This window comes from Anolis carolinensis, chromosome 3 (assembly GCF_035594765.1).
Source record: "Anolis carolinensis isolate JA03-04 chromosome 3, rAnoCar3.1.pri, whole genome shotgun sequence".
NCBI lineage: Eukaryota > Metazoa > Chordata > Lepidosauria > Squamata > Dactyloidae > Anolis > Anolis carolinensis.
Window position 1 is genome coordinate 9630672 of NC_085843.1, and position 24661 is coordinate 9655332.

General features: G+C 40.0%; 1 protein-coding gene across 1 annotated transcript in view; it reads right to left on the reverse strand.

Moving 5' to 3' along the window:
* The window catches only part of pak1 (p21 (RAC1) activated kinase 1), a 109079-nt gene extending 96980 nt beyond the window's left edge, over positions 1-12099 (reverse strand). The window contains exon 1 of the mRNA XM_062974499.1: positions 11943-12099. The gene's annotated coding sequence lies outside the window, so the exon portion shown is untranslated. The remainder of the gene's footprint in view (positions 1-11942) is intronic.
* Between the last annotated feature and the right edge of the window lie 12562 nt (positions 12100-24661).

A 24661-nucleotide genomic window follows, 5' to 3' on the forward strand; every position in this document is an offset into this window, starting at 1 on the left:
GTGAGGAACTTGGCAAGATAGATTTATATATTTGTGGAATGTCCAGGGTGGGAGACAGAAAGAAAGAAAACAACCAGGGCCAGCTAACACCTCCCAACAAAGGATCCCTCGGGCAGGAAAGTCAGGCTTTGAAGCTGCAAGGCTATTCAATGCTAACCAAGGTTGTCAATTGCAACATTCACATTTGCCTCAAACGGACAAGAGTTCTTTCTGCCTCACCCACAATTCTATAGCAGTGATCCATGGTAGTAAAAGTGGTGTCAAACTGCATTAATTCTACAGTGTAGATGCACCCAAGGACTCCTGCAGATCAGAGGCTTGGCGTAAACCTTTCCTCATCCCAAACCTAAACAATCCCAATGCAGTTTAACAAAACTGGGCTTGTTTAGCATTAAGGATTAGATTAAGGGTTTGTTGGGAAATCAAGCCAAACGACAAAAGAGCTAAATACAGTCCTCACTTGCCAAGGGGGAAAAAAGGATCCCATTATGTATGGAAATAAGCCGTCTTTAATTGCTGGCTGTAATTGTTAATTATTTAATCATTAAAGCAGAGGGGAAAAAACTCCCTGGCCTGCAAAGCTGAATTTGGTTCTATATAGAGATGCGAAGAAGGCCTGTGAAAAGAATGGGAAAACTTCGCAAAAGACCCAGGTTTTTTTTCTAAAGGGTTTTTTCCCAGGAAAAAAAAACACGGGAAAATGTGAATATTTGCTTTTAGAATGATAAATATGTTCATATATTTATTCCCTTCAAAACTGCAGGCTGAGCATCCCTCATTTGCAAATTATGTCACACTGTGTAAAAAATTATGAAACATGAAAAAGCAATGATCAGTAAAGTTATAATTGCATCTACATCAAGGAAACACTGACCGCATAGGGAAGCTGATAAAAAAAACCCCATCTACAGACCCACCAAGAAAATCCAACAAATGCTACTACGTTCAGCCAAGGATTCCCTCAGGCAGGAAGCAGCCAGGCTTTGAAGCTGCAAGGCTTTAAAATGCTAATCAAGGTGACTAATTGCAACATTCACACTTGCCTCCAACAGACAAGAGTTCTTTCTCCCATCTTGGACCTTCCACAGATATATAAACCCCACTTTCCTAGTTTCCAACAGACCTCACAACCTCTGAGGAGGCCTGCCATAGAGGTGGGTGAAACATCAGGAGAGAATGCTTCTGGAACATGGCCATACAGCCCGGAAAACTCACAGCAACCCAGTGATTCCGGCCATGAAAGCCTTTGACAACACATTAATTGCATGGTTCACTGTGATGGAGAGTTGTCGTTTCACAACTTATTTGACAAAGAGTTCATCAAACTACTAATCCCAGGATCCCATAGCTTTGAGCCGTGCCAGAGAGATAGAAAAATATTAATATATCTCAATTTTTCTCTCTCAAAAAAGATTCACAGAGGCGAACAATACAAAAAGCAACACCAATATACAACATAAAGCCTCAAACATATAAACATTAAAATAGAACCGAACCAGGAACTACTAAAAAGAAATGGTTACAACCCTTGATTAAAATAAATAAAACTGGCATAAGACAATAAAACTATTTGTTCTGCTCAAGGCGGGCTATAAAATTTCCATCTGTGATGCCCAATAAATTCAATTTATTTTGAAACAGACCTAGAATCGAGAGAAAAGAGAAGTCACTATTATGCTGCCATATAAAATTCAGATTATCTGCTTTGAACTGGATTATATGGCAGTGTAGACTCAGATAATCCAGTTCAAAGCAGATTATTAGATTATCTACTTTGATAATCTGGATTATATGGCTGTATAGAAGGCACCAGAGAGAGAAATGGCATTTCTAAAAACCATCATAATTCAAGTGCATCACATTTGTGTTTACAACTATTACAGCAGACTCTCAGTTAACCGGCACCTATGGGGATTCATAGATGTAAATGTAGTTTCTGCTAGCTTGAGAGTTACTATTAAAATCTGGCTTAACTAAGAACTCTTCTACACTGCTATGTAAAATCTAGATTACCTGCTTTGAACTGGATTATATGGCAGTATAAACTCATAAGACTCAAAAGGTCACAGGTTCGAATCCGGGGAGCAGAGTGAGTGCCCGCTGTTAGCTCCAGCTTCTGCCAACCTAGCAGTTCGAAAACATGCAAATGTGAGTAGATCAATAGGTACCACTCCGGCGGGAAGGTAACAGCGCTCCATGTAGTCATGCCGGCCACATGACCTTGGAGGTGTCTATGGACAATGCTGGCTCTTTGGCTTAGAAATGGAGATGAGCACCAACCCCCAGTCAGCCAGAGAAACCTTTACCTTTATCTTTAGACTCATATAGTCCAAAACAGATAATGTGGGTTATCTGCTTTGATAATCTGGATTATATGGCAGTGTAGAAGAGGCCTAATACTATAACCCATATTCTATTATCCCACACTCTCTATAGACTTGATATTAATGTAAAGTAAGGGATCCATCTTTTACGGTCCCAGGGTCAATGGGTGAACAACAGATTTGGTCCCAAAAAGTAACTCTTTTCCAAGGTTTGTTCAGGAATCTGGCAACCATAGCATCCTGGACAGATGGCCATTCAGCCACAGCTTAAATAGATCCATTGAGAAAAAGCCAACCACCTTCGGAGACAGTCTGTTCCACTGTTGCACAACTCCTGCTGCAATGACGTTTCTCCTTAGGTTTAGCGGAAATCTGCTCTCCTGCAATTCCCACCCGTTGCTTCTCATGCAGAGAACAAGCCTTCCAAACTTTGAAAGCAACCTTTCAGGCATCTGAAAAAATTAACTTCTGTTCTCCAAGATAAAGATATCCCACTTTACGAGTTTCTTATAATTCTTGGTTTCAAGTCCCAACACCAACTTCATCACCTTCCTTATATACATGTGTCAATCTGCATCTACACTGCAAGAACGAACACAGTTTGCTACCATTTCTTGCAGAGTTGCATCACACAGGAATTAAAGTGGTACAAACTGAACTAATGCTATAGTGTGGATGCACCCTCTGAGCAGCAACTCAATAGGAGCATGGCAAGAAGAATATTGGCAGGTTCAGGGAATAAGCACAGACTTGGTGAGGTCTTGTGTGGTTTTGCAAAGACTTCCAGCCAAAACCCACTTGGCGTCAGTGGTCCATTGCGGAGAATGTCTCTTCGGGGGCAGGAAATGCGAACCGTCACCAAGAACTGAATCTTCTTTTGTGGCTTGGGAAGGAAATGAATGTTTCCACTGCCACCAAAGACGATCCTTTATGGATCACGTTTCAGGTCATGATGTGTAAAATTATTCCCTTCTGAGCAAAAAAGGGGGGAAGGGGGGGCTCCAAAACCACAGAAAGGAGATGGGAATGTGGGGATGTGTTTGAAAAAAGGATGTCTTATTTGCATGCATCAGCTTTTTCAATAATGTAGAGCCTGGATGGTTGCCTTCTTGCAAAGACCCCCTAAACTGCACCATCAAGTCTACTTATTTATGGAGTCCCCATGAATTCCATAGGGTTTTTTAAAGGTGGTTTTGCCAAATCCTTCCTCTGAAATATAACATACAACACTTGGTATTCACTGCCGGTCTCCCATCCAAGTACTAACCAGGAGTGACCCTGCTTAGCTTCCATCTCAGACAAGAACTGGCTGATTTCTCTGGTTGAATTAGTCTGCAGTGCCTTTCATGTTCTTTGACTCTTGTTTGGGCAATGCTGCATTTGGTGGTTCCTATGTAAACTTGTCCACAGCTGTAGACTCCTGCAGAGGAGAGAGGATCCCTCTTGTCCTTCGCTGACCGTAGCATTTGTTGGATTTTCTTTGTGGGTCTGTAGATGGTTTGTAGGTTGTGCTTATTCATCAGTTTGCCTATGCAGTCAGTGGTTCCCTTGATGTATGGTAAGAACACCTTTCCTCTGGGTGGAACTTTGTCTTGACTCTCGTGGCTTGTTCTTGGCCTTGAACCCTGTGATCCCGGCCATGAAAGCCTTCGACAACACAGTATTATTACTTCCAGGTTCAACATCCACACGACACTGAATTCTGGTTGTTGAGAAGCATAAGAAGCCAAACATCAGCTCAAAGCTCAATGCTGAAACTCAAAATCTGTCCCATAAATTCATCATGCAAAACATTACATCAGATCCAAAGACTGTTGAGAAGGAGCTACAAGGAGCTGCAACACAGAAATGGGAAATATTTTCACAAGGATCCAGCCAACCACACAATATATTTATTTATATTCTACTTTTCTCCCATATGAGACCCAAAGCATTAAAATGCATTAAACCGCAATCCTCTTAAAACATTAGTTTAGGATAGTTCAAAAGACATTAAAACCTATCGCACTGTCAAACCAGCATGGTGTAGGAAGAAACTCATTGCATGGCCGCAACAAGTTAAACCTTTAAGTAAGGTCTTTGCCTGCAACCTTTTCATATTTGCTACCACAGATCCCTCCCACCAGAAACATTAAAACAATCTGAATACATCACTTTAAAAAGTATTAAACAACAATCCATGGGAAAGTATTGCTTTAGGACAAATAAAAACGTATTAAATACTATCACATAGGTATTGCAATAAACACATAAACATGGAACGGGGAGTAGATTCAGTCTCCATCTGGGTTCTGGACACAATTGTTTTAAGGAAAGCCATTGACCAAAGAGTCCATCCAAAGAAAAGCTCCAAGTATGTTGCGGAGAGATCAGTAAACCAAGTCGAGTGTTCAAAAATATAGTATTGGACTGTGTATATGCATATGTGCCTTCACGTCACTTGTTGACTTATGGACTTATTTCACGGGGCTTTCATAGACAAGGGTGACTCAGAAGTTGTTTTGCTTATTCCTTCCTTTGAAATATAGCCTGCAACACTTGGGATTTATTGGTGCTCTCCAAATACAAACAAGGGCTCACAGGTGCTTAGCTTTCCAACAGGATCTGGTGCCTTTATAGGGTATTGGACTACAGCTCTCCAAGTCCCAGTGGGTATACTAATCATTGGGATTTCTAGGAGCTGAAGTCCAAAAATACAACTTCCCTGAGCTCCAGCCAAATCCTATGACAAACTTTCCAAAGAGCTCAGTTATTGCTTCGCCTGGAGAAAAAACAATTAATGGGAGAGACACAATAGCAGACTTCAAATATCTGAAAGGCTATCATGCAGAAGATGAAACAGACTTTTTTCTGTTGCAAATGAGATGAGAACTAATAGGTAGAAACAGCAGGAAAACAGTTCGTAGGTAGACACTAGAAGGAACTTTTTAGAGCGGTTTTGGGAAGAGAAGTCTCTCCTTTGTACTAAATCAAGAATATGAAAACTGGGGCACACTGGCTAGATGTAGTTCGTACAGCTTCTTCTGATGTTATTTTCCCTAACAGGGAGATACCTTTTCTCTTATTTCCAATCAGTGCTTGGAGATAAGAGTATAATGTCTGGCATATTCAGCCCTTGGGGAACACAAGCTCTGGGTTTCACCCTGAAAAGGTACGTCTGGGAATTTCATGAGCCTTGCATAATTCACAGTTTGCACTGTCTCCATTAGATGAAGGGTGAAGATGCATGATTATATTTCTTTAGACCCTGCTTTCCTTTCTTAAACGAGTGTTGAGGCAGATTATGGCTCTCACATATGCATCAGGTTGCAAACACACATCTACAAATCCTAAATGCCAGCACACACACATTTTGTGGATAGTGTTCAGACAAACCAGATAACAAATAATAATAATAATAATAATAATAATAATAATAATAATAATAATAATAATAATAATCTTCAGCTGCTGCAAGAAGATCGCACAGAGTATAAACAGAAGCATAATATCTTTGCTCACCATGATCCATTGGAACTAGTGCTACAAATACCATCTGCCTGTGACAAAGAACTAGTAGGATCAAAAGCCTGAAAAAGTTACAGAAAATGAACATGCAAAACTACTCTGGGACTTCCAAATTCAGACTGACAAGAGTTTTGGAGCACAATACCCCTGACCCTAGGATCGTGTTAAAAAACAAAGTATGGCTCGTTGATATTGCAATCCCAGGTGATAGCAGAATCGATGAGAAGCAACTGGAAAAGCTTAAGCAATACAAGGATTTGAAGATCAACCGCAAAGACTCTGGCACAAGCCAGTCAAGGTGGTCCCAGTGGTGATCGGCACCCTGAGTGAAGTGCCTAGGACTCTGGCCAGCACTTAAAAATAATCGGCATTGACAAAATTACCATCTGTCAGCTGCAAAAGGCCACCCTATTTGGATCTGCACACATTACTCGCCCATACATCACATAGTCCTAGACACTTGGGAAGTTTCTGACGTGTCATCCAATACAACAGCCAGCATAGTGATCTTGTTTACTGTGTACTAATCTTGTTGTGTATAAATTATTATTATTATTATTATTATTATTGTATGACACAGCAAACAAGATAGATATGCTGGATTTTGTATCACAAAATTACAAGTCGAACACTTCCCAAGTGTCTAGGACTGTGTGATGTATTTTCAGATGATGCGCGCAGATCCCAGTCGGGTGGCCTTTTGCAGTTGGCAGATCGTGATTTTGTCAATGTCTATTGTTTCCAAATGCCGGCTGAGATCTTTTGGCACGGCACCCAATGTGCCAATCACCACCGGGACCACCTGCACTGGTTTCTGCCAGAGTCTTTGAAGTTCAATCTTGAGGTCCTGATAGCGGCTGAGTTTTTCCTGTTGTTTTTCGTCAATGCAACTGTCACCTGGGATGGCAACATCAATGATCCAAACCTTTTTCTTTTCCACAACTGTGATGTCTGGTGTGTTGTGTTCCAGAACCTTGTCAGTCTGGATTCGGAAGTCCCACAGTATCTTTGCATGTTCATTTTCCAATACTTTTGCAGGTTTGTGATCCCACCAGTTCTTTGCTGCTGGAAGGTGGTACTTGAGGCATAAGTTCCAATGAATCATTTGGGCCACGTAGTTGTGCCTCTGTTTGTAGTCTGTCTGTGTAATTTTCTTACAGCAGCTGAGGAGATGATCAATGGTTTCGTCGGTTTCCTTGCACAGTCTGCATTTTGGGTCATCAGCTGATTTTTCGATCTTGGCCTTGATTGCCTTTGTTCTGATGGCTTGCTCCTGGGGCTGCAAGGATCAGGCCTTCTGTCTCCTTCTTCAGGGTCCCATTTGTGAGCCAGAGCCAGGTCTCCGCCTTGTCAGCTTTTCCTTCAATTTTGTCAAGGAACTTTCCATGCAATGTTTTGTTGTGCCAGCTGTCAGCTCTAGTTTGTAGTGCGGTTTTCTTGTACTGGTTTTTTGTCTGCTGTGCTTTGAGGAGTTTCTGATTTTTGACTTCAATCCAAGCAGGTTCTTCACTTTGCTTTACATATTCTGCCAGGGCATGTTCTTCTTCTTTGACTGCTTGTTTTACTTGTAGGAATCCTCTGCCCCCTGATCTTCTAGGCAGATATAGCTGGTCAACATCACTGTGAGGGTGCAGGGAATGATGAATGGTCATGAGTTTTCTTGTTTTTCTGTCCAAATTCTCCAGTTCCATCTGTGTCAAGTTTATGATGCCAGCAGTATATCTTATGACAGGTATGGACCAGGTGTTTATGGCCTTGATGGTGTTGCCTCCATTGAGCTTGCTTTTGAGAATTTTTCTGACCCTTTGTGTGTATTCTTTGCTGACCACAGTTTTCACATGCTCATGCTTGATGTTGTCCAGCTGTAGTACGCCCAGATATTTATAGGCCTCTGGCTGGTGACACTTTATTGTTTGGCCATTAGGCATATTTATGCCCTCACTTTCAATGATTTTTCCTTTCTTCAATGCCACTGTCGAACATTTGTCCAAACCAAACTCCATGCTGATATCAGTGCTAAAAATTCAGACAGTGTTGGTCAGAGATTGGATTTCAGTTTCCGTTTTCCCATACAGCTTCTGGTCATCCATGTATTGTTGTTGTTGTTGTTGTTGTTATTATTATTATTATTATTATTATTATTATTATTATTATTATTATTAGGATATAAATAATATAAGTCCTCCAATGAAAACTGGATGGCCCTGGCAGTCTCTTCCAATGCTATGATTTCCAAGTTCTGAGGTCTGCATGCAAAACATTCACTTCTTGCTTTTCTTAAAGCCATTGTTGGGACCTCCCTTGGGCATTTATTCCAGTCCAAATCCCAGCACAGGGTGGGGCAGGTTAAACATCAACTATATGGCTTTTACGCTTTTCTTTGAGCTGCCACCGCACCGGCTCAAGCATCACGGTGTTTTGTGTACTTCCACCTTTGAGATTGTGCAATCCGTTTGACAAAGAGGCGTTGAAAGAATGAAACCTCGGCATCCCGAACATATAAAGCAAAAAAAGCAGCATGGGCAAGGCGACAGTGTTATGTTTTTTGGCATTATTCCTGATCCACATTCAGAAAACTGGTTCATGGAAAGGTGTGTCTGGTAGAAGGGAGGGCTGAATGGGGATATATGTGTGTGTATATACATATATACATATACACACATGCATACCCGTGTGTGTGTATAGTAGTCTTTGCTCTCTTCTTTTTGGAATATATACTCAAGTATAAGCCAACCCAAATATAAGCCGAGACACCTAATTTTACCACAAAAAAACTGGGAAAACATTGACTCCAGTATAAGCCGAGGGTGGTAAATTTCAGAAATAAAAATAGATACCAAAAAAATTACATTAATTGAGGCATCAGTAGGTTAAATGTTTTTGAATATTTACATAAAGCTCAAATTTAAGATAAGACTGTCCAACTCTGATCAAATCATTATTCTCATCTTCTTCAATGTAAATGTGCTTTATGTATCCTTTTAATAATAATAGAGTAAAATAATACATGTAATAATAATAATAATAATAAATACAGGAAAATAATACAAGTAATAATAAATAGAGTAAAATAATAAATGCAATAATAATAATAATAATAATAAGATTAGAGTGAAATAATAAATGTATTAATAATAATAAAAATAGAGTAAAATAAATGTAACAGTAGCAATAATAATAGCGAAAAATAATAAATGTAATAATACCAATAATAATAAATGTACCATATATTCTCGAGTATAGGCTGACCCAAATATAAGCCAATCAGGACCCTCACCCGAGTATAAGCCGAGGGGGGCTTTTTCAGTCTTAAAAAAAGGGCTGAAAAACTAGGCTTATACTCGAGTATATACAGGACTTACAAATTACATACCGGTCATGTCAAGACAAATCATTCAAACCACTACACCATGCTGACTCTCAGTTTCAAAATCAACATTGCCATTTCCTTCATGGTCACAACAAGCTCCTAAGTTTTGCAAAAGGGGAAATTCAAGCAACTTTTCTCCACACTGTTGAACTTAAGAAGCTTCAGATTATAACTCCCATTAGTTAGCATACTGGTTTCATTAATGGAATAGGTAGTTCATGAGAACTGAAAAGTGTGTATCTGAAAATCTATGCAATGTTGATACTTATATAAGCTGTGATGGAACCAAACCTAAATGGGAATCCATAGCATGTTGCCATCATAAAACTCATTATTTTGGATGACTATATACGTATATGTATGGATACAGAGGGCATACTGTATACAATCAACTTCTAAGAGTCTTCATATATAAAGGGTGGAATTTACACAGCGAAGCCACTGAAATCCACAAGCATATAGACAATTTCAACAGAAAGGAGGAAACAATGAAAATGAGCAAAATCTGACTACCAGTATTATAAAACTTCAAAATCAGTACAGGAAATAAAGAACAACACTCAAAAAACAGGGGAATTCCAGGCATGAAACAATCAGTGCCAGCTAGCACAAACTTTTGTACACTTAGGCTCCACGAGGGAAGGATACTTGAAGTTTGGGGAAGATACATGAAAACAGGGGTTGTGTTTGCATCGAGACAGAAAGCACAAAGCTTCCCTGCAATATGTCTTGTTCACACTTAATTCCATATAAGAAGACATAGAAGAGTATCGAACCCAACTGAAATCCACAAGCATGTGGACAACTTCAACAGAAAGGAGGAAACCATGAAAATGAACACAATCTGGCTGCCAGTATTAAAACTCTCTAAAATCAGGATAGTAAATAAAGAGAAAGTAAAAAAACAGGGGAATTCCAGGCATGAAATAATGAGGGCCAGCTAACACCTCCCAACAAAGGATTTCCCCCAGGCAGGAATCAGACAGACTTTAAAGCTGCAAGGCTATTCAGTGCTAATCAAGGTAGCCAATGGCAATGTTCACACTTGCTTCCAACAGACAAGAGTTCTTTCTCCCATCCTGGGCATTATTCCACAGATATATAAACCTCACTTGCCTAGTTTCCAACAGATCTCTCTCTGAGGATGCCTGCCATAGATGTGGGCGAAACATCAGGAGAGAATGCTTCTGGAAAAAACCATACAGCTTGGAAAACCCACAGCAGCACAATGAAACCTCTTGTGTTACGTTAAAATATATTTAAAGGTTCACTTTAAAACTACACTGTCCCATTCCCAAATATAGCAGAGAAATGGGCATAAAACATAAAATAAAGTAGGTAAATAATGGTTCTAGTGAAGGCATGGGCAAACTTGGGCCCTCCAGGTGTTTTGGACTACAACTCCCACAATTCCTAACAGCCGGTAGGCTGTTAGGAATTGTGGGAGTTGTAGTCCAAAACACCTGGAGGGCCCAAGTTTGCCCCATGCCTGTTCTAGTGGCACAAAGGGTTTAATTGTTTTATATTCATATTCTAATGCATTTACATTGATTTTATTTTCATTTAATCAATTGCCCTTGAGTCCTTATATGGGAAGAAAGGCGGCATAAGGAAAGTCAATAAATAACAGTATTAATGACACAAAGGGTTTAATAGTTTTATAGACTTATATTATGTATGGTTTTAAACTGCATTTAATTTGCATTAAAAATAAAATATTTTGATGAATGCACATGGCTGTAATTTGCATATACAGTAGAGTCTCACTTATCCAAGACTCACTTAACCAAGGTTCTGGATTATCCAAGGCATTTTTGTAATCAATGTTTTTAATATATCGTGATATTTTGGTGCTAAATTCATAAATACAGTCATTACAACATAACATTACTGCGTATTGAACTACTTTTTCTGTCAACTTTGTTGTATAACATGATGTTTTGATGCTTAATTTGTAAAATCATAACCTAATTTGATGTTTAATAGGCTTTTCCTTAATCCTTCCTTATTATCCAAGATATTCGCTTATCCAAGGTTCTGCCGGCCCGTTTAGCTTGGATAAGTGAGACTCTACTGTAATCTGCATAAGATAAAATACTGTTGATGAATGCACATGGTTTTAATTTGCAAAAAATAAAATAAATATTTTAATGAATGCACATGGCTTTGTTTTGCAAAAAATAAAATAAATATTTTAATGAATGCCCATGGCTGCAATTTGCGTCTAATCTGCATAAGATAAAATATTGTTGATGAATGCACATGGCTTTAACTTGCAAAAAATAAAACAAATATTTTAATGAATGCACATGGCTTTGTTTTGCAAAAAAATAAAATAAATATGTTAATGAATGCCCATGGCTGCAATTTGCATATAATCTGCATAAGATAAAATATTGTTGATGAATGCACATGGCTTTAATTTGCAAAAAATAAAATAAATATTTTAATCAATGCACGTGGCTTTGTTTTGCATTTAATTTGCATAACAATAAAATAAAATATTCTGGATGAATTTGCATGGGTTTAATTTGCATACATACATTACAAAATATATACTGCAGAAACGGTGAATTAAAAAGCACCCTGTCCAAGGTCTGTTCCTAAAAATTGGGATCTATTAACGGGGGGGGATCTATTAAAGGGATCCACTGAAAACTTTTTTTTTAATAAAGAGGATAAAGGAACAAAGAGAAAAGGCAGGGAATGAGTCTGGATGAATGGATGCTTTTCCCACTCACCTTTCCTGGGTCTCCCGGATGAGCAAAGGCTCTTCTGCTCCTTCTGTTGTAGGTTTCCAATGCAAAAATGCAAAGAGAGAGAAGTGCTTGCCTTCTGCTGCTTGCTCGCCTCGCCCACTTCCTTGCACTGCAGCCAGCCAGCCTTTTGGCTCCGCCCACCTGCGGTCTGGCCACGCCCACCTCCCGGGCCGGCTCGGCTCAGGTCTCTCGCTCCTCTCCCATTGGCTCGCCCATTCCCGGCCACGCCCCTCTCTGTTCATTGGTCGGTGGGCGTGTCCTGTAATGCCACGCCCCCTTTGTCAAAAGGTGAGATATTACAAGAAGCATAGAAATCAAAAAATCTTTGCAGTTAGTTTCCTTGCAGTTTAGATATTATTATTTTTAATATGCATTTTATTAATAAATGAAATCAATTTATTATTTTTCTTATCTCCAATATCTGATTAAGAAATGAATGTTGGTTGGATCTGAATGTTTGTTGGGCAAGTGCTTCTTAGACCTAATTGCACAAAAAAAAATTGTATTTTCAATATTGTCAAAGGCTTTTTAATAACTTACAAGTATATAAAATATTAAGACCTAATTGCACAAAAAATATGTATTTTTCATATTGTCGAAGGCTTTTTAATAACTTATGAGTATATAAAATATTAAAATGCATTTCTTTTCTAGGGGAAGTGTGTGGATGCAATTGCAAAAATTATTATAATTTTTGCAAATTTACAAATATCAAATCCATAAAATGAAATAACATTTATTTTTCTTGGGGAAATAAAGTTATAATTTTTGCAAATTTATAAATATCAATACATAAAATGAAATGGTATTTATTTTTCTTGGGGAAATGCTTAAACATAAATCTAAAAATGCATGTATTATATTTATATTTAGATATTATATACATTTTATTATTATCACTTTTATCAATGCATAAAATAAAATACATTTATTTTTCTGAGGAAAATTCTTAAACATAAATCTACAAATGCATGTTTATACACACACACACACACATTTTATTATTACTGTTATCCAAATATAAAATAAAATATATTTATTTTTCTGGGGGAAATGCTTAAACATAAATCTGAAAATGTGTGTATTTTATTTATATGTATATATTATATATATTATTATTATTATTATCACTGTTACCAATGCATAAAATACATTTATTTTTCTGGGAGAAAGGCTTAAACAAATATCTATAAATGCATGTATTTTATTTATATTTATATATTATATAAATATTATTATTATTATCACTGCTGTCAATTCATAAAATATAATTCATTTATTTTTCTGGGATAAATGCTTAAACATATATCTATAAATGCATGTATTTTATTTATGTTTATATATTATATACATGTTATTATTGTTATCACTTCTGTCAATGCATAGAATAAAATACATTTATTTTTCTGGGGAAAATGTTTAAACATAGATCCAAAAATACATGTGAGATATGCAGAATTTGCAGATTACATTTATTTCAGATGAGAAGAAATCCCTTGACATAATTACATAAGTGTTTATTTTATTTACATGTTATAAATATAGAATAATAGAGTTGGAATAGACCAGAAGGGCCATCCTGCCTCTATGATTAATCTACACACGCACATACATTATTTATATATATATATACACACACACACACACACATATATATATATATATATATACACACATCATATATATACACACATTATATTTGCACACATATATGGATAAGAGCAGATTGACATAGCAACTCATCACGAGTGTGTGTCATAGATTTCTATAGATTTCACTTCCTTCCAATCTGTTAAGTGAGATTCTGAAGTATCAGGAAAGTTGGTAACTAGCAACTACCACTGTCTTTATCTATGGGGAGAAGTAGGTAAGTAGGTGGACCTCAAAATCTCTGAGGATGCCTGCCATAGATGTGGGCAAAATGACAGAAGAAAATGCTTCTGGAACATGGCGAGACAGCAACCGAGGTAAGGGTTGTTGTATGTTTTCCGGGCTGTATGGCCATGTTCCGGGCTGTATGGCCATGTTCCAGAAGTATTCTATCCTGACGTTTCACCCACATCTATGGCAGGCATCCTCAGAGGTTGTGAGGTATGGAGAAACTAAGCAAGAAAGGTTTATATTTCTGTGGAAGTTCCTGGGTGGAGGGAAGAACTCTTGTCTGTTGGAGGCCAGTGTGAATGTTGCCATTAATCACCTTTGTTAGCACTGAATGGTCTTCCCAGCCTCACATCCTGGCCTGGGGTTGCCTCGGGTGAGAAGGGCAGGGTACAAATGTTGTAAATAATAATAATAATAATAATCAGCTGATGACCCAAAATGCAGACTGTGCAAGGAAACCGATGAAACCATCGATCATATCCTCAGCTGCTATAAGAAAATCACACAGACAGACTACAAACAGAGGCACAACTATGAGGCCCAAATGATTCATTGGAACTTATGCCTCAAGTACCACCTTGATGTCGCCACCCCAGGGGACAGTCGCATTGACGAAAAACAACAGGAAAAACTCAACCACTCTCAGGACCTCAAGATTGAAATTCAAAGACTCTGGCAGAAACCAGTACAGGTGGTTCCAGTGGTGATGGGCACACTGGGTGCTGTGCCAAAAGATCTCAGCTGGCATTTGGAAACAATAGGCATTGACAAAATTACGATCTGCCAACTGCAAAAGGCCACCTGACTGGGATCTGCGCACATCATCCGAAAATACATCACACAGTCCTAGACACTTGGGAAGTGTTCGACTTGTGATTTTGTGATACGAAATCCAGCATATATATCTTGTTTGCTGTGTCATACAATATTATAATAATAATAATAATAATAATAATAATAATAATAATAATAATAATAAATGGGGGAATGCTTTGTTCAGAGTCATAAGCTGCCCCTGATTGATTCCTGTCTGGAATTCTTCTGTTTTCAGAGTATTCTGATTTTGGAGTTTTTTAATACTTCTGGAACATGGCCATACATTCCGGAAAACATACAACGACGCTGTGATCCCGGCTGTGAAAGCCTTCGACAACACAACAAACCAAGATAAGTTGTTGTTATCATCATCATTGGCTAGAAATGGAGCATGAAGAACTCTTCCTTGGTGCTTAAGCATCTCACCACCTTCTTGCCTTTTGTGGCTGCTTTCTAGTCTTTTTCCAGGCTTGAAGAAGGTGGAGGAGGCCATGTCTCTCCTGCTGGGAATGTTGATTCGTCACCTAAGCCCAGCGATTCACAGCATTTGACAGCTTTCCCTGCTAATATGGGCCCCCCCCCGGGGTCATTGCATTGTTTCCTCAATGGCCGTTCTTTCTTTCTCCGGGGTTATGCAACAAAACTGAGACACAGGAATGCAGTGGCAATGGCAGGCCAGACAAGAATTTGGGATTTCATTAGGCGCTTTTGTCTCAGGGTGGGACACCTGGGGATCCATTGCAAGAAAAGGGAAAGAGGAGGAGGAGGAGAAACAGATAAAATAGGAATCCTTGTTTGCAGTTCTTTTGCAGGTGGAGTGTCCCTTATCTGAAATGCTTAGGAGAAGAAAGCTTTTTGATTGCAAAAATAAATGCAAGGGATTTTGGAGTATCTGTATTTGCATATACAGTAGAGTCTCACTTATCCAACGTTCTGGATTATCCAACGCATTTTTGTAGTCAATGTTTTCAATACATCGTGATATTTTGGTGCTAAATTCGTAAATACAGTAATTACTATATAGCATTACTGTGTATTGAACTACTTTTTCTGTCAATTTTGTTGTTAAACATGATGTTTTGGTGCTTAATTTGTAAAATCATAACTTAATTTGAAGTGTAATAGGCTTTTCCTTAATCCCTCCTTATTATCCAACATATTCGCTTATCCAACGTTCTGCCGGCCCGTTTATGTTGGATAAGTGAGACTCTACTGTACTTACATAAGGCGATTTCTTGGAGATAGCCGAATCTCAATACAGTAGAGTCTCAGATAAGATAAACGAGCCAGCAGAACCTTGGACAAGCGAAAATCTTGGATAATAAGGAGGGATTAAAAAAAAAGCCTATTAAACATAAAATTACAAATTAAGCACCAAAACATCATGTTTTACAAGAAATTGACATCAAAAAGCAGTTCAATACACAGTAATGTTATGTAGTAATTACTGTGTTTACGAGTTTAGCACCAAAACATTGCAACATTTACTGTATATACTTGAGTATAAGCCGACCCGAATATAAGCCGAGGCACATAATTTTACCACAAAAAAACTGGGAAAACATTGACTCCAGTATAAGCCGAGGGTGGTAAATTTCAGAAATAAAAATAGATACCAATAAAGTTACATTAATTGAGGCATTAGTAGGTCAAATGTTTTTGAATATTTACATAAAGCTCCAATTTAAGATAAGACTGTCCAACTCTGATCAAATCATTATTCTCATCTCATCTCATCAAATTTGATCCAGGTCCGTCATTCTTGTGGGTAGCAGTGGTCTGGAAGTTGGAGCTGATGTGGGTGAAGGTACTGCAAATCCCATCATCCATGGTCCATCCTCCACCAAACCACACCAGAACGCATTGTGGGTCATGGGGGGGGGGGGGTCTGTGTACCAAGTTTGGTCCAAGTCTGTCATTCGTGGGGGGCTCAGTGGTCTCTGGAAGTGAGTGAAGATACTGCAAATCCCATCATCCATGGCATGTTTGGTCCAGATCCATCATTGATTGGGTTCACAGTGCTCTCTAGATGTATAACTCCTATAAATCAAGGTCAGTTCCCCCCAAACCTGGTCATGGGGGTTCTGTGTGGTCCGGATCCATTTTCAGAGGGGGTCACAGTGCCGTGTCTTGGTGCAGGGTGAACGACAACTTCCTTCATGTTGAGTCAAACCCCTTCATTATGTTCAGATCCTCTGTTGTGGTTCAGTTTGATGATGAAGGGGGATTTGGGTTTATGCAGGCTGACCAAAGCAATGCTGAAGAATGAAATCTCGAAGGCTCTGATGCTGGAAATGTTGAAGGCTCTGGCTCAGAATTGTCAGAGAGGCCGCAGGCAACAGAAACAAATGATAAGGGTGACCTTTAACAGGATTCAGAACATCAACAAGTTCCAGATGTTTTGGGCAGCGAGTCAGAGGAATCTTCCTTAGATAGAGATACAAGGTTAAGGTTAAAGGTTCATCGCCCCAGACGTTCCCTTAGAATAGCTGGCAAACGCGTGGGAATTCAAGGGCAGAGGAATGCCTTTTTGGCTTGTAAACATGGGTAAATACAGGAGAAACAGAGAGAGATTTCAGACGAAGCAATGTTGATTTTTGGAAGCACATCTCCTGTCTTGTCTAAGCTCATGGAAAAAGATTCTCGTTTATGTTCATGCCTGGAAACTGTGTTTTGGATTTTACTCTGAAGTTCATGGTGCCTTGTTTTTCAGGACTAATTTCCTATATCAGAGACTTGGATTTATATTCTGCAAATTGCTTTTACTACTGGATTATATTGCTTTTTATTGACTGCCATTGCATTTGGATGTTTGCTTTCTTTACTGCTTTTTATTCAGACTTTGCTATCTTTTATCAATAACCTGTTTATACCTAGCCTGCTGTGGTGGAGTGTGTGTTAAGAGCAAGTTGAACCAGTGCTGAGGTACAACATCCTCTGTCAGCTGTGTGCCATAGAAAAGAGTAGGGAAGGTTTATGGGAGAGGCAATGGGCAGGGTAATGCAAATTCCACACCAATGGGGAGAGTAAGGAACACTGGGATGCCTGTGGTGGAGGAAAAACAGGAAATCTAGGAGAAAATTGTCCCCTATCAAAGTCTTTGCTTGTGTGGTGGGAAGTATGGTGTTTTTGGAGGACATTGGCAGGACTCTTGGACATGTTCATGTGCTCACTATAACCTGGAACGTCATTGGAGGGAAGGCCATTGGTGTCTCCTGAGTGGTGTGAGTTACAGCATTTTGTAGAGGCGGGAGCTTGTCTGTGTAAGTGGACACCCCAGCCACATATACACATACACATTTTCACTTTTATTATGTACTAACTTGGATACCGGTCAATGCCTGGGTTATTTGAAAAGGGCCTTGTTTGTTTTTGGGTGTTAGGTAATATCAGTTTGGTCATATGTTATACTATGTCTTATATATATATATATATGTTATACTCGGCCTTTCCTGTTGTTTTTTATGAATGCTTCCATTAGAAAATGCATAAGGATGTGGGTGAACTACAATTCCCAAAATTCTTGGGTCAGCCCTCCCAAAACTCCTCCAGTATACAAAGTTGGCCGTGTTGGGTCTGTGTGCCAAGTTTGGTCCAGATCCGTCACTTGCTGGGTTCAGTGTACGCTGAATATAGGTGAACTATAACTCTCTGATGTCAAGGTCAATTACCTTGACCTTACCTGGTCAATTATCCAGGTTGGCAGCGGTGGGTCTATGTGCAAAGTTTGGTCCAGATCTGTCACTGGGGTTCAGAGGGCTCATGGAATAAGTGAACTATAACTACCAGAGATAAAGGCCAATCACCTCCAAGGTCCACCAGTATTCCCAGTTGGCCATGTTGAATTTGTGTGCCAAGTTTGGTCCAGATCCGTCATCAGATGGGTTCAGTGTTCTAACAATATGGGTGAACTATAACTCAAGGTCATTCACCCCCAAACCCCACCAGTATGCAAATTTGACCGTGTTGGCTTTATGAACCAAGTTAGTTCCAGGTCCATCACTGGTGCGGTTCAAAGTGCTCTTAGATTGCAGGGAACTATACATCCCAGTCCGTAGAACTCCTATAAATCATGGTATATTCTCCCCAAGCCTCTCCAGTATGTTCAGTTCCTGATCAATTCATCTGTTTGCTGTGTGCTATAGGAAAGAATAGGAAAGGGTTAAGGGAGAGGCTGTGGGCGGGGTCATGCAAATGGGGAGAGAAAGGAACACTGGGATTTGCTCGCTGTAACCTACAGTGTCCTGGTGACTTGGTGGCTCCTCAGCACTGGGAACTTAGCCTATTTGTGGAGGCTGGAGGCTGTCTGTGTGACATACACACATACAGATTTTCACTTTTATTATATGTATAGATGTGTCAAGATATCAATATCTCAAAGATTTCAGAGTAGCATGCAAAAAAAAATCAGTTGTCTCTCTGTGCCGTCGTGCCTAGGGCTATAACTCTTAGCGAAAGAGGCATGGATGTGACATCTTTCCCCAGGGGATTGCTTCTTGCCCTCCTTTAGGGAAACGGGAACTCCCAAGGACCAAAACACTGTAGATAACTCAAAAACTGGTTTTATTGTTCACAAAAGGTTATCCCTTTAAGGCAATAAGCTGGAAGTTTCAAAGGGATAAAGGAAAATATACATTACAGTTTTTGGTTGTCTTAAATCCAAGGAGTTCTGCAGCTGAGAAGCTTTTCCAGGTCCCTCTTTCTCAATGGCTGTGAATGCCGGAGCAATCCTCAGCCGCAATCCAAATGGCCTATGTTTGAAGACACAGTCTTCCTCTGTGGCCAAAGAACTGATTTGAAGGCGCTTGAGACTCCTCAGCGTCGTTCAGGTTGGCCCTGAACACGAAGCGTAAGTCTCAAGGGTAAGAACCTCAGAATTGGTGCTGAGAGGTAACTTAATCAAGGGCTTTTAGAGCCAAGTCTCTCTCTCACATCCATCTGGTAGAAAGCTTGATGGTGGAATGAAAAAGGAAACACTGACCCACTCCAGGAAAGGGTGGAGTCAAACAATTGAGCTGAGGGAGCAATATAACTGGTGCAAACAACATTGATTGACAGCTATAAATAACCAATCAGTCCAACTACATTTACAGGGTAAAGGTAAAATCAGGCATGATACAACAATTCAAATCTTGCAACTTACAGTTCCACATATTGATGGCGCCACTCGCGCCGTCACCTCTCCATGCTGTTAGTGGGCAAGACTGAAGCCTGTCGTAAGTAGATAAAGCCCAGTATAAGATAGCGAGAAGGCATTCACATTATCTATTTTTCCTCCTTTTCTCTCTTGTGTGAATTCAGATCCTTCCTCCCATAAATCCATGTCTCTTCAAATGAGGCCGCAGGTAGTTCACAAGCTGAAGGATGAACACTACGAACTTACCCGTTGTATAGAAGAGGTGATTTCACAATTGGTTAAAAATCTTGGATTCTGTGCGGCCATTAAAATGCTCCCTGGGGTCTGAAACTGGCAAATTTGTGAAGAATTAGCACTCCGGTTGGGCTGCCAAGTTTTTCCACCCACCTCTGCTCCCCAGTGTTTAACAGTTGTTATTCACTCTCCTTTTCTTTTCTTTTCCCCCACTAGAATATGACTGGAAACCCTATGTATAATAATACTATTTCATTTCAGGGAAATTAGGGAAATGGCTATGATAAGGCTCCCGCTCTCTGTTGTGGCTGCTGTTGATGATTGTTTTAAGCAGGCTTTTTGGAGAGTTTCCATTATTAGCAGTGAAGCTTGGGTGAAGCACTGGAAAGCTCAGCTGCTAATCCCCAGCACTTTTCCCGGTTGGACAACAACAAAGGAGGCTCCTTGTCTGTTAAAGGAAGCGTGAAAGATGGCGAAAGAGGTTGCCGTGCAGTAATCGGCATCCTGACTGTTCTTTACTTTGAGGATTTTTCAAGCAAAAATGGGTTCTGAATGTAATGTATCTTATGAATCGAATTGCAAGATGCAGACCATCAGTGGCATCTGCAGAAGACCTGGGAAATTGTAGAGAGATCCCATGCATAAGCGTGGGTTTTAGATCATTATGCAAGAAGTATTGACTAGTTGAGTTGCTGTGAGTTTCCCGGGCTGTCTGGCCATGTTCCAAAAGCATTCTCTCCTGACGTTTCGCCCACATCTATGGCAGGCATCCTCAGGCAATTGGCTAGCTTGATTAGCATTGAATTGCCTTGCATCTTCAAAGCCTGGCTGATTCCTGTCTAGGGGAATTCTTTGTTGGGAGGTGTTAGTTGGCACTGATTGTTTCCTGTCTGGAATTCCCCTGTTTTCTGAATTTTGCTCTTTATTTACTATCCTGATTCTAGAGTTTTCTTTAATACTGATAGCCAGATTTATTTATTCATTCATTTACAGTATTTATAATCCACCCTTCTCACCCCGAAGGGGACTCAGGGCACATGTACATGGCAAACATTCAATACTATTAGACATACGACATATAGAGACAGACACAGAGGCAATTAAACATTTCCAGCTTCTGGCTTCATGAGGGTATGCTCGATTCTGGCCACAGGGGGAGCTGCAGTTTCATCGTCCACTTGTGACACTGAGTCCTTGATGGAGTACTTCCTCATTCCTTTCTGCAGGCTGCTGGAAATTTTTATGGTGTCATAAATTATTTAAATTAGCCTCCGTGCATAAAGCGGTACCTAAATTTCCTACTCAACAGATGCAACTGTCTTTCGGGCTTCATAGGTCAACAGCAAGCTAGACTATTAATGGTTGGGAGCTTACTTGGACCCAGGCTGGCTACAAACTCATTATCTTTCGGTCAGTAGTGATTTATTGCAGCTGGCTACTAACCAGCTACGAGATTGTGTCCATTTTCATGGTTTCCTCCTTTCTGTTGAAATTGTCCACATGCTTGTGGATTTCAGTGGCTTCTCTGTGTAGTTTGACATAGTGGTTGTAAGCATGGTCCAGCCTTTCTGTGTTCTCAGATAATATGCTGTGTCCAGATTGGTTCATCAAGTGCTCTGCTATGGCTGACTTCTCTGGTTGAGTTTCCCCCCCGGTGAGAAACAGCCAGGCTTTGAAGCTTCCAGGCTATTCAATACTAATCAAGCTAGACAATTGCAGCATTGACTACTGCCTCCAACAGACAAGAGTTATTTCTCCCACCTTGGACATCATTCCACAGATATATAAACCCCACTTGCCTAGTTTCCAACAGACCTCACAACCTCTGAGGATGCCTGCCATAGATGTGGGCAAAACATCAGGAAGGAATGCTTCTGGAACATGGCATACAGCCCGGAAAACTCACAGCAGTTCAGTGATTTCAGCCATGAAAGCCTTTGACAACTTATTGACTAGTTCTTGTTGCAAACACCTTCTCTGGAGGTTTTTAAACCGAGGCTGGATGGTCATCTGTAGGGTGGGCTTTGATTATGTCTTCCTGCCTGGCAGAAAGGAGTGGACTGGATGGACCTTGGGATCGCTTCCAATTCTATGATTTTACTTTGTTGTGTTACAATTCACTCATACATACACACACACCACACACACGTAACCAGAAAAGTGTCCAAACCATATCTGATCAAGAGTTGTTGTATGTTTTCCGGACTGTATGGCCATGTTCCAGAAGTATTCTCTCCTGACGTTTCGCCCACATCTATGGCAGGCATCCGAAGAGGTTGTGAGGATGCCTGCCATAGATGTGGGCAAAACGTCAGGAGAGAATGTTTCTGGAACATGGCCATACAGCCCGGAAAACATACAACAACCCTGTGATCCCAGCCATGAAAGCCTTCGACAACACGTATCTGATCCAATTTTTTAAGTCATGCTCTACCTGGATTTTTTAGAAATTGGGGAGGATGAATTCTCTTTTAGTGCAATTTCACCCCACTTAATCAGTCTGCATGAATTCCACAGTGTAGATGCATCCTCGTTCTCTCTAGCCGTGATGAGGGTTGTCGCCCATATGGAACTATGCTGAGAAATGCAGGAATGCCACCATACATTTTCATGCAAATCGGTGCCCTCCTTTGTTCTTTTTCCTTCCCTTTTGGGTGATATTCAGGCAGCATCCTACTTCAGGCAACCACATCCAGCTTTCCTTTCACGCCCAGGACCAAAGACGGCTACTGAGCTCCGATTTTGCACTCTCGTTTGCTAGGAGAGACAGAGACAGCCTCTGTTTTCTGCAACTGGGCCGTGGCATTTCAAGCTGCGCCGGCTTCCAGAGGGTTTGGTACCTGAGGCAGAAAATTCCAAGTGGCAGTCTCTTGTAGAGATGGCAAAAAATAGTATCTTGGGACCACTGTTGCTACTGTTGCTCAGTTTGCAACAATTGAAGATATTTATCTATGTATCTGTCCATCTGAAGCATATCTCCAAAACAATGAAACCTGGTCACCTGCAAATTTGGTATGCATACCTGAGAGGAAAGATTAGGGTTTTTCACTTGTTTTTTTTTTTTCAAAATGCTTTCATTATTTTTCATTAATTTGAATGTTTTATTGGCAGAAGATTAGCTGCCAGGGGATGAACTGGCCCCAGGAGGCATGAACATGACAAAGGCATGAGATAGTAGCAATTTGCATCAATGGATTTTCACACGGATGAAATCATGCCTTTTCAGTGCAATCTAAATGTACAGTAGAGTCTCACTTATCCAACGTTCTGGATTATCCAACGCATTTTTGTAGTCAGTGTTTTCAATACATCGTGATATTTTGGTGCTAAATTCGTAAATACAGTACAGTAGAGTCTCACTTATCCAAGCCTCGCTTATCCAAGCTTCTGGATAATCCAAGCCATTTTTGTAGTCAATGTTTTCAATATATTGTGACATTTTGGTGCTAAATTTGTAAATACAGTAATTACAACATAACATTACTGTGTATTGAACTACTTTTTCTGTCAATTTTGTTGTATAACATGATGTTTTGGCACTTAATTTGTAAAATCATAACCTAATTTGATGTTTAATAGGCTTTTCCTTAATCCCTCCTTATTATCCAAGATATTCGCTTATCCAACATTCTACCGGCCCGTTTATGTTGGATAAGTGAGACTCTTCTTATTTTCATTCAACAGGCTCTTTAAACTGTTCTTTGTGGTGTTGCCGATCCACATTGTAGCCACAGAAAGCAGGGAAATTCCAGACAGGAAACAATCATGGCCAGCTAACACCTCTCAACAAAGGATCCCCCCAGGCAGGAAGCAGCCAGGTTTTGAAGCTTCAAGGCTATTCAATGCTCATCAAGGTGGCCAATTGCAACATTCACACTTGCTTCAAACAGGCAAGAGTTGTTTCTCCCACCCTGGACATTATTCCACAGATATATAAACCCCACTTGCCTAGTTTCTAGCAGAGCTCACAACCTTTTGACAACACATGTTCTTTGTGGTGTTGCTGATCCACATTGAAGCCACAGAGATACTAAGCTGTGGGAAAGCTTTACTCATGGAAACAGAGACCCCTCTATGAAGAAACTTTGCTGCTGTGTGTCCTCAAGTCATTTCCAATGTTGGCAGCTTTAATACTTGTATATTATGGGGTTTTCTGGGGCTGAGAGTGTGTGACCCACCCAAGGTCTCCCAATGAGTTTTCAGGGATTGAACCTTTTTCTCCAGAGTCTGGTACATAAACTTTTGTGCATATAGCCAATGGCCTTCACAATACAAAGGGTAAACATAAATAGAACTGGATTGCTGTGGCTTTTCAGGGCTGTATGGCCTTGTTCCAGAAACATTCTCTCCTGACGTTTCACCCACATCTAGGAAAGGCATCCTCAGAAGTTGTGAGGTCTGTTGGAAAGTAGGCAAGTGGATGGGAGAAAGAACTCTTCTCTGCTTGAGGCAAGTGTGAATGTTGCAATTGGCCAGGTTGATTAGCAATGAATGCCCTTGCAACTTCAAAGCCTGGCTGCTTCTTGCCTAGGGAAAGTGTTAGCTGGCCCTGATTGTTTCTTGTCTGTAATTCCCCTGTTTTCTGAGTGTTGTTCTTTATTTACTGTCCTGATTCTAGAGTTTTTTAAATACT